This window comes from Canis lupus, chromosome 7 (genome assembly GCF_011100685.1).
Source record: "Canis lupus familiaris isolate Mischka breed German Shepherd chromosome 7, alternate assembly UU_Cfam_GSD_1.0, whole genome shotgun sequence".
Lineage (NCBI taxonomy): Eukaryota > Metazoa > Chordata > Mammalia > Carnivora > Canidae > Canis > Canis lupus.
The window spans coordinates 40,949,666-40,961,369 of NC_049228.1; positions in this window are offsets into that span (position 1 = coordinate 40,949,666).

Genomic DNA, 11,704 nt, shown 5'->3' on the forward strand with positions numbered 1-11,704 from the left:
TATTTTACCTCAGAAATTAAAGTTAAATAAAAAAATACTTTTAAGTAATGTTTGCAGGGTGTTGATGGTGTTGACATGCTGCTCCAGGATGGTCGTGGCCAAGAACTTGCCGAGCCTGTGCCCACTCACCCCACCCCACCCACCCTATGTCCTGTTGCACAGGTGCCAGCACAGTGAGGAAACAGGTCTCCTGATAGTTTTGGGGGACTGTCCACATCCTGGCGTCAGTGGCCGCTACTAGATAAAGGACAGCTGAAGCCAGGGACACGAGTGCGTGGGGGAAATTTCTACCTCAAGATTGTTCTGAGGCTTAAGGGTACACGGCAGAGGGGTGCCAGCCAGGCTCAGTTGGTAGAGCACAGAGCTCTTGATATCACAGTCGTGAGTTAAAGCCCCGCATTGGGCACAGAGCTTACTTTAGAATTAAAAATCTAAAAATAAAACCATGCGTGACAAAGCCAGACCCGATAGGCCATGCTTTTGTATGGTTCTGTTTAGGAAATGTCCAGAACTGGCAAGTCTGTAGAGACGGAACCTAAACCCAGCGATTGCTAAGGAGAGCAGGGCTGCTGATGGGCCATGTGTTGTTCTTGGAGGGATGGGTATGTTCTGCAGTTCATGCTGATAAAAACCACTGAGTCACAATTACTCTGAAAGGGTGAATTCTATCTCAATAAAGGTGGTTTTGTGTGGTATGTGACAAGCCAGTACTAGGGAAGCCAGTAGAGGACAGGAATCCAGAGGGACCCTGGGGGGTCGGTCCTCACTGTGATGTCAAATGCCCCCCAACCCAGCCTAGGAAAGATGGTGCCAGGCTGTCCTTTCGTTTCACCTCCTAAGGTCCCCACGTTTGTAGAATCACAGCCCAGATGTTCAATTTGACTCCTCTTGAGGGGTCCTGTGAGTTCAGAAAGTCTGGGATCAATGTGGGGTGAAGCTGGAGAGGCAACCTAGGGCAGATCACAGAAGGTTTAGTAGATTCCCAGGGAAGGCATGTTTACTCTGCTAGCAGTGGCTGGCCCCAGAATTTTATAAGAACTTGGGCTAGCTGGTGAGGAGCATGGCAGTCACAGCCTTGGGGGCCACCCAGCCTGTTAAGATCGCTGCTTGAAAAAAAAAAAAAAAAAGATCACTGCTTGAGTACAAATGAAGTGACAGACTGGTTGAGTCTCTGAAGCCACCCAAGTCAGGCTGGGAGTGAGCTCAGATGCAGACCTTCGTACCTGGAGTGCTCCCCAACCCCCCACCCACCCACCCACCCCCAGCCTCTCACTGCTGGAAGCAAAATGAGACAGATGGGTTAGGAACAAAATTGGGCCTTAGTTTTGAGACCAAGCTGCAAGCGTCTAGCTGTGCCACCTTGTGTGGTGACGATGCAGGTGCCAGGTGCGGGGGTGGGGCGGTGCACAGGGAAAGCAGGAGGGGAGAAGGTAGGCTCAGCCCCTCAGGCGCCTGGCTGGCTACTAGCCTGCGGGCTGGGCTCCAGGTTACCCGCACACAGCCTGTGCTGCAGGGGGAGCAGTGACCCTGGGGCAGGTGCCGTTTACCCGCATTTTACGGAGCAGACTGGGTCACAGCTGGTCACTGGTGTGGTTGGGGTGCAAGGCCCAGTACCTGTGTCACTGGTGTGGTTGGGGTGCAAGGCCCACTGCCCAGAACGCCCTCTGTCCCTCGCCTCTACCTGGCCTGTTACATCTTTTCCAGAGCAAGGCTCAGATGGCAAGGCCAGGCTTGTCGCGACCCCCCGGCGGGTTCTGCCCCGGTGCCCACCTGGACCTCAGCACCACCACCTTCATGCCACTGGCGCCCTGCTGCTCCAGCTGCTCACAGGCCACTCAGGAAGCCGAGAGCCTGAGTGTCCAGCACGATGCTGATGCCTGAGGGCACCAAGCAGCCGTGTGTGGGGTGGATGGGTGACGAGAAGCAAAGTGGGTTTGGTGGGTGGGGTCGGAATGCAGGATTGGAGTTGGACGAAGAGACTGGGGGGCAGTGGCCCTCCTGTATCCAGCATCTGTGGCAAGCTCACATGCCACGTGCTGAAGACACTGATCCCTGGCCCCCTGCCTCCCCCACCACTGCTGCACCTGCAGTTTCCTTCCGACCGCCACCTTCATGCTGTCTCCCTCCTGGGGCCACGCTCCCTCTTCGCTGCACACCTGCCCCTGCCCCCAGGCACACCCAGCCTGTGCTCCCTATCAGTGTCCACACGGAGATGTGGGCAGGAGGGAAATGAGCCAACACCCCTCCCACTAAGGGTGCTCCTAGACAGCCCCTTTGGGGTCTCTCCCGTCCTGCCCCCGGCTGGGATCTACCTACGTGGTCCAGTTTCACTCACCTGCCCCTGGACCGGCCAAAAAAATGTTTTTAAAGTGTGTGCAAGGGTGCCTAGGTGACTCTGTCGATGAAGCGCCTGCCTTCAGCTCAGGTCATGACCTCAGGATCCTGGGATTGAGCCCCAGGTCAGGTCCCCTGCTCAGTGGGGAGTCTGCTTCTCCCTCCTGCCCCTCCCCCTGCTCTGGCTGCCTCATTCTCCAATGGATAAATACAATCTTTACTTTTTATTTATTTATTTTAAAAGATTTTACTTATTTATCCATAAGAGACACAGAGAGAGGCAGAGACACAGGCAGAGGGAGAAGCAGGTTCCAAGCAGGGAGCCCGATGCAGGACTCGATCCCGGGTCTCCGGGATCACGACCCGGGCCAAAGGCCGAAGGCAGGCACCAAACCGCTGAGCCACCAGGGCTGCCCAAAATCTTTAAAAAATAAAAAATAAATTTAAAAAAAAATAGGGATTCCTGGGTGGCTTAGCGGTTGACATCTGCCTTTGGCTCAGGTCATTATCCTGGGGTCCTGGATCAAGTTCCACATTGAGCTCCCTGTGAGGAGCCTGCTTCTCCCTCTGCCTGTGTGTCTGTCTCTCTGTCTCTCATGAATAAATAAATAAAATCTTTTTAAAAATAAAATAATAAAAAATACAAATAATAAAGGATGTGCAGTAAGCTGAAAACCCCCAAGAAGGCCTGCTGTCTAGACAGCCCCTCACTCCAGTTCCTCCTCCCTAGTCAGGCTCCAGGGCCCTTGTCCCAGCACAGGGTGTGCTGACATTCTGAGGAGAGGAGAGAAACTGGCGCTAGCCTTGCTCCCACAGTCCCACCTCTGCCATTTTACTGGCTAGGAGATTACAGAGCCTCTCTGTGCCTCAACCTCCCTATTTTATGGGGTGGTTGTGGAGATGAAATGATGCACATAAAGCACTTAGTACTCAGAATCTTTTAAAGTTTTTTTTTTTTTTTTAAGATTTTATTTGACACACAGAGAGCACACAAGCAGAAGCAGGGGCAGAGGGAGAAGCAGACCCCCGCTGAGCAGGGAGCCTGATGCGGACTCAATCCTAGGACCCCAGGATCATGACCTAAGCTTGAAGCAGATGCTTCACCGACTAGGTGACCCAATTGGATGACCAAGCCACTCAGATGCCCCTAAAAATTTCATTTTTAAGTCATCTCTACATCCACCATGTGGATCAAAGTTGCAACCCCAAGGTCAAGAGTCACACACTCCCCCAACCAACTCGGCCAGCCAGGTGCCCCTCAAAATTTTCGGTGGACTGACAGGATGTTTCTCTGAGGTCCATTCTGTCAGCTTGTTCCTGTGCTGCTGGGCTTCGTGCCTCCGCCTCCCTCTCTTGCCCCTCTCAAGAGGGCACCGAGATGCTAGGATATCTGTTTCACAGCAGACAGAAATGAGGCCCAGGGTGGGTGACCTGTCCAACTGATTCAAACCAGCCTCCTGACTCCGGGTCCCTTGCTTTCCCCACTCATGGCCCTTGGGCCTCAGAGGCAAGAGCGAAGAACTTGTAAGGATCAGATGCACAGAACTGGGAGCAGTGGGGGGCCCCTAGCCTTGATGTGTCAACACTGTCGGGCCCCATGTCCACTCCGGAGCCCAAGAGGGGAAGCTGGCCTCTGCCACAGGCCCAGGGAGGGGCCCTAGCTCTGGTCAAACAGGCTGCAGGGACCGGGCTGACTGCTGACCTGAGAGGGATAAAGATCAGAGATCAGAGCCTGCACCAGTGCAGACCAGCCCCCCCCAGGAGGGGTCTCCAGGGGCTCTGAACCCCCAGGGGGTGGTGGCCTCCAGGATCTGGGGATGAGGTCTAGGCAGGTGACAGGGCGGGCAGCCCGAGCAGTGGGCTGAGCCTGGGAACCCAAGAAGCTGCAGGGCCTTGCCTCGGCTGGCAGACGCTGGCCCCAGCCAGACATCAGCCCAGACGCTGTTCTGCAACAGCCTCAGTCCCAGAGTGGAGGCCCACCTCTGGCCTCTACCTGCAGTCTTGCAGGGACCTCGCAGAGGGTGGGTTGCTGCGGAGGCAAGAGGATGGAGGGACCCCTCCTTCCAGGGAGCAGAGATCAGCCTTGAACTGGTTGGGGGGGCGGACCCCTTGTTCTGGTATGCCCTTAAGACTTCCTTGCCCCACCCCACCCCCATTCCTCAGGGAGGGCAACCGGCTTAATCTGCTGTTTGGAGGGCATCTTCTTTGTATGGTTTTGTCTTCTTAGCAACTGATGGGAAGGAGAGGGGAGGGGAAACTGAGTCCTGTGTGTTGTCGGCTAGCCAGCTGCTTCCACCCCCACGTTGAAAGTACTCACCTTGAGCTCACTTACCCCGACGCACCCTCTGCAGCGGGCGCTGTTACTGCCCCCATTCTACAGATGAAGAGAAGGCCAAGGAAGGTCAACACCACTAGTGGGCAGGTATGTAGCCAAACCAGGCCCCAGCCCGAGTTCCTGAATTCCCCAGCACCTCCCTGCCTCTCAGCTACCAGAGAGAGTACTACCCAGACCTGGGACAGCACCCCCAACCCACCCCCCCACCCCCACCTCAGGAAGGCTCAATGGCTGGAAAGAGGCCCCTGAATTCCCTCAGGGCACCTTGTGGAGTCAGGAAGCAAGAACCTGGGGAGGGGGTGCTCTGCGGGGACAGCCTCCAGGCCACACGCAGTGCCTATAGACAGCAGGTCCCTGCTTTCCAGGGACTCAGGCCGTAGGGACAAACATGCCCACGTAATGCATTGAAATGCCAGACCCATGGTGGCCTGGTGACCATGGTCATTCATGCATTCAAGTAGCATTTCTTGAGCACCTGCCCCCATGCCAGGCTCTGTCCTGGGATTTCAGAGTCAAATAAAGACTCTCCTTATGCACCACCAGGAGCCTCAGTCCTGCAGGCCATAGGGTAATCAGGACACCCCCCCACCCCACCCCCATCCCTCCAGGGCCAGGGCCTCTCTGGCACTGAAGCATCTCCAGCAAGCTGCAATGTTCCTGTTCTGGGGAATTTTCAATGCTGACTTGGGCAGGCAGGAGCTCTGGTGTTCCCACCATCCTCAAGGAGTTCCCACTCACCCCATGCCCCTTCTGGAAAAAAAACAGGGCCCCAAGTCCCCCTTCTTACCTTGGGCAGTCCCCAGAGGGACTAGTGCCCTTCGCTGTCAACACCTGCAGGTCACCTTTGGAGCTGGAGCTGCAGCCAGGGCTCCTCCCTGCTCCCCCCTCCCACATGGGGTCAGGGCAGGTGCTCGGCTCTGGAGAGGTTAGTGTGTATATTCAGTGACCCAGTAACCAGAACACAGCTCCCTCCAGGTGGATCTGGCTGATGGGGGGCCTTGGTCCCTGCAGACCTAGCTCTGTCCTCAGAGAGTCCTATCTGATGCCCCCAGGACACAGATGTGGGCAGCTGGCTACCCAGCTGGCTTGGGTTGGGGCCCCCAGGGGGAGATGGAGGAAGAGGAGATGGCATCCAGGACAGCAGCCTAGAGGAACTGGTGAGGGTGGCGTACCCCTTGGGAGAGAGGATGGGGGAGGGAGGGGATGGGGAGAGGAACACAGGGCAGGAGGGTGGGCAGGGAACCCCCCCAGCTGCCTGCCCGCAGTATTGATCTGCTAGATTACTCAATTTCACCCGTATTGATCAGGTAATTGCTTTATCTCGGGTCTCATTTGAGCTGTGCATTCTCCTGGCTTCCCCTTCTCTCTCCCTCTTGTTTCTTCTAGCAGCCGGACACAGGCTCCTTAACACACAGCATGTGTAGACAGAAGTTTGGTTAGCCTGCCCTGGGTTGGTGTTGGGGCAGACGGAGGAGGGGACCCGGCCCCTGAGCTCTGTGCTCTCAAGAAACCCTTCCTGGCCCAGGAGAGTGGAAGCATCTGCCCCCTGGGCTCCAAGGTCCAGGACAGAGCTGGGGAAATAGAGTCCCAGGCTCCAGCTTCCACTGCCTCTTCTCACCCCTTCCACCCATCGCTCCCAGACTAGGACCTGATGCCCCCTACCTGCCCCCCTCGCTGCCTCCTGCCACTTCTTCAACTACAATCCACAGGGCCCTGGCCTCCCTACAGCCCCTCCTGCCCTCCCCAGCAACCCCCTGCCCAGCCCCCCACCCCCTAGGCCCAGGCAGCCTGGGGAACAGGAACCAGGGAAGGGAGCTCACCTCCCCCAGGGGTCTACAGCCTGAAGGGGCGGCGGGGCGGGGGGGGGGGGGGGACAAGGTTCCCCAGGGAGCCCCCAGTCTGAGAAGCAACAGTTCCTGGCTTCCTGAGCCCCCATCTGCAGGAGGACACAGACCCATCTGAGGACCAGAAGACCCACACAAAAGACGAAAAGACAAGGCCCAGGGACGCAAGGGTGAATCAGTAGTTAAGCACCTTCCTTTGGCCCAGGGTGTGATCCTGGAGACCCCGGGTTGAGTCCCACGTCGGGCTACCCGCATGGAGCCTGCTTCTCCCTTTGCCTGTGTCTCTGCCTCTCTCTGTGTGTCTCTCAGGAATAAATAAATAAAATCTTTAAAAAAAAAGACAAGACCCAGAGGGGAGCAAGCAGCAAAGGGGCCTGGACCATCTTCCAGAAATCACAGACCGGTTGAGCAGAGGGGGGCAGCTGATACTGAAATTATCATTTGCAAATGGTACCCCTGGAGCCAGGTCATCTGCAGTCTGTGGCCAAGGGGACACATCCACCAGCAGCCATGTCCTTCATCCTGCCTTCACTCTGGGCTCCTGTCACCCTGGAATCCCTGCCCAGATGACTGGAACGGTGAGGAGTCTATGTCCCAGATGTACCCGCGGAGCAGGGATTTGGGGAGCAGGTGCCTGTCTGTTCTCCCCCACAAGCACCTGCCCATGCCAGGAGTGGACCAGGCTGCAAAAGTACTTAATGTTGGAGCTCTGTCTGCAAAACTTCTACTGAGAACTTGGTTTATAAAACAGATAAAAGCCTTATGTGACCTCCAAAGACAATGAAATCTCAACCCCTCAAACGCCTCCTCGGTGCCAAAGAGCCAATGTCAGGGCAATTTGAAAAGCACTGCATTGAGACAGAACAGCAGGGGACCTCTCTTAGAGGAGCCTCGGTGGTGGGCGGGCTGGAGCGCGCCCAGGTCCCCTCTGAGCAGAGACTGCTGCAGGGATGATTGGCTGGCGGCCCTTGCTCCCCTGTGCTCCCCTGTGCAGCCTAAGTACTAAGTAGTGGGAGGGAGAGCAGGACAGGGGGCTAAGGGCAGGAGCGGCCAGGGAATGGAAGGGAACAGAAGGGCCACTTTTGCCGCAGCCCCCCGAGAAGAGGGCAGCCAGCACTTTCACGAACAGGGGCAAAGCTACAGATTTAGTCAACAGAACTTTCTGAGACCATGTGCCAGGCGGGAAGGTGGGCACAGGATTCCTGGTGAAGGCAATGGCTTGGAATCCCCCCAAGTGGAGTTTAGAGACCCGACGGCAGCTCAGCCTCCCAACCCCTGACTGCACCCATGCCTACCACCCAGGGCCACCCAGGCCCCTTCTGGCCCCTGCAAGGAAAGCAGGGCATCCGCATGCATTCTGCACGCAGGGGTCTGGGAGCAAGGCAGGTTTGGGGAGTGGGGGGTGGTGTGCAGAGGTGACTGCCCCCACTGGGCCCTCTCGGTGCGCTCTCCCTACCACAAACACGCAGGCCTCCCTCAGCACCCTCTGCCAGCAGTGCCCTCGGAGCCCACCACAGCTCTTCTCCATAGGTGCTCCAGGGCAGAGGACAAGCCCTCCGCCCCCCTTCCCCCGTATCTGGTCTTCATGCTGTGTGGAAGTTTCTGTGTCACCGGCATTCCTCCTGCCGTTCCTACAGCCTCCCCACCCCAACTCTTCTTCCACTCAAATGTCTCCACATTTCCAGCCTCTCCATCCACCAGCCAGGCCCCTGCCCTGCCCTTTGCTCTGGCCTCCTGCTGTGAGGCCCGGAGAAGGAGGAATGACTGTCCTGGCATGTGTGGGGCCATCTCCGTTCCAATGCTGAAGCTCCCAAATCCGGGGGGCAACCTCTGGGTCCCACGCAGGGCGGGACGCTCGTGCCTCGGGTCCAGCTCAAGGGCCTGGATCCGGGCAGGGTCTGGAGAGCAGCACTTGCCCCGAGTACAAGGATACAGAGGCAGGCACGCACGCATACACACAGGCACATACAGACACACACACAAACACAGACACACAAACGCAGACACACGGACACACATGCACACAGACACACAAACACAGACACACACGGACACACACAGCACACAGACACACAAACACAGACACACACGGACACACGGACACAGACACACACATGCACACACAGAACGCACACATGCGCACAAAGACACACTGTACACAGACACGGACACACACAGCACATGGACACAAATACATACAGACACATACAGACACACACAGACACATACACACACAGACACACACAGTCACACACACAGACATACACACAGACACCTGCACACATATGCACCGAGACGCTCCTTGACAGGCTTCGAAACAAAGCAGAACCCACACACCAGGAGCAGACATCCACAGAAACGCAGACACACCCTCAGACGGACACGCAGACAGTTCCAGGCTCACACACCCACGTTCCCAGAGACAGGTGTGCATGGACACAGATGGACACATAAGCAGGCTAACAACGCATGCTGCAAGTACAAAACCTGATGAACACCTACGCGTGAAACCACAGGGCCGACACACAGACACACACTCACTCCCCGGTTCCTCCAAGACACACAGACGCACACCTGCTGACAGACACGGGCGGACACCCACTCAGAGACACAAAGACGCCTTCACCGGTGCCCACGAGTGAGCAGCTCTCCACATTCCAGAGCTTTCCCTGGTTGGCCTTGGGATTTGGGAGGTGAGCCCAGCTCCTCCCGGCCTGTCCACCCTTGCTCCCTGGGAGGACCGGGGGGGCCCCCAACCTGGGCCCAACAGAACCGACTAGTACACCCCCTGGGGGCCCTGCCCAGTGCCAGGAGCAGCCTCTCCGGGGAGGGGGGCAGGCGTGGGAGGCCCTGGCTCCCTCTCAGGGCTGCCGGCGGGGCTGGGGAGCAAGAGTGAAATGGGTTTATTACTGGGAGTCTGTTGCCTCGATTGGTATCGATCCCGCATGTCACCTTCCATTGCCACTAATGGGACATGAAGAGTCTCCACCGACACCACAGCCAGGGACTTGGGGCTCTCCCGCGCCGCCGCCCCTCCCCCACCCAGGTCTAAGGCTGCTTCCAGGGGCCCAGCCTGGCCTGCACCCCTCCTCCTGTCCTCCCTCCACTCCTGAGGTCCCTAGTCCTCCTCCATCGTGGCCACCGGGGAGCCTGACCCCTGCATTCGGGAGCATCCCTGTGCCCCGGTCCCTCCATTCAGGGGTGTCCCTTCTCCTGTTCTCCCCGCCGAGTCTAGTCTCTGTCACGACTGTCACAGTGGACCGGCCAGCAGACCCATCCTGGCCTCGGCCCCGTCCCCAGCTCCAGTCCATCAGCTGCCATGACCTGGAGTGGGACCCCGCAGGGAGGGAGGAGAGGCCTGTCCTTCTCCTTCTGCCCGGTCCTCACGACTGCGGCCCCACCTCACACCCTGCGCAGCCCCGGAGCAGGGCCCCCTGGGTCTAAGCCGCCCCAGGTCTCCTGTCCTGCCCGTTCGGAGTCAGGTGGTTACAAAGCCCAAGGAAGGCCTCAGAGAACCGTGCGGGGTGATGAGGGCTTGAACCAAAGTGTCCGTGTCCGTAGGCTCATGCTGGTTCCTCGAGTAGGAACAGGAAGCTCGTCCTTCAGGCTCCAGCAGAGCATCCTTTGGTTTGTCTGAGTCTGTGCCACCAAGCCCCGGGGTCGGCCGGGAAGCTGAGGCCTGGGGAGGAGACTCCCCTCCAGGTAGACCCTGGGAGACCCCCAGAGCCAGCTCCAAGCCCCGAGTGGGAAGGGCTGCCGCCTCCAGATGGGACTGAGGTCTCCACGGCCCCTCACTTGGCACCCATTATTGTGTCCCTGTGTCAGGAAAATTAGGGAGCTGGAGCAAGCAGCGTAAAATTAAAGGCAATGAAGTTAGGGGTTTTGAGGGCCGTTCTGAACAGGGTAGTGGGATTGGCTAGTGTGAGATGCTGGTTGGGTGCCTTCTGGGTTATTCACTCAGCCATCGTTGGTAGAGCAGCCCCCGATCCAGGCATGCACCACAGGTGCTCACAAGAGCAAAGGAAAGGGCTGGATTTGAGTGGGGGACCCCCATCCCCAGAGGGTGCTAGGCCATTTACCTATGTCTTGGGGAAGAAACAGGAGGCCCAGCGTGCCACCCCAGAAGCCAGTGTCTGTGCCCACCTCCTGGCTTCCTGGTGCCTGGCCCAGCCCCCTGGGTGTGACCCGGATGGGGCAGAGGGGCTGCTGCGTTGATCAGCTTTACAGGAATATGGGAGGAAGTGGGCAGGGAAGTATGTGGAGCAGCACAAGAGGAAAGGTGAAAACCTTCACAGGCCCAGAGGCAGCTTGTCAGTTCCCGCAAGGACTTACAGTTCGAGACACGGGGGACTTTCCTGGGAGCTGGGGCAATGGCAGGAAGTGGGAAAGCAGAAAAGCCAGGAGCCTCCCTCCCTGGAGGCCACCCAGATGCTGCCTCTCGGGGGAACTTGTGAGGCAGGGGGTGGTCCACAGGCGACCCTGTGGAGTCCAGGCCCCAGACCAAGGTCTCAGTCCCCCCTCCAAGGTCTGTGCCCCAGGAAGATCCTCTGATAGGGCAAGGCCTTCATGGAGAGGAGAGGGGCAAATTGTCCTCCTGGCCTCAGTGGCTTCTGGCTCCTAACTCTAACAGTCCTGCGTCCTCAATGGAGGGAGCTGGAATGGGGTGATGGTGCATATGGCTGAGACGCTTATTGGAGTGAGCACAGGCCAATGGTACCTAAGGGAAGTCGGGGCACCACGTCTCAGGGCCAGCCTCAGTTCCCCTGCGGCACCTCTGCATCCCCCACGGACTTCCAGCTTGCCTGGTCCCTGCTAATCCTGCTCCCCTTCGGCCTGCATTCAACAACCAAGACACACATTTGGTGCCCCCCAGGACCCTCTCGCTGTGGCCCCCAGCAGCCTATCTCTCCCATCAATCATCCTATCCCTCTCTCACCTTTCTTTCCGTCATGTTAGCTTCGGTTGATTTAACCAGAAAACAACCCCCAGAATTGAATTTTATGGCCCTCCATCAGCTGGGGCTGGGAGGGGCTGTGTAATGAGGGGGGAGGGCAACTTGGCCTCCCAGAGCCAGGGAGGAAAACAAGAAAATCATATTGATTCCCTGATGACAGCTGACAACGTCCTCCTCCCCACTGGAGCCTGGGGAGAAGGGCTGGAGGCCCCATGGTCTCCAGGGTCCTCCAGGGTC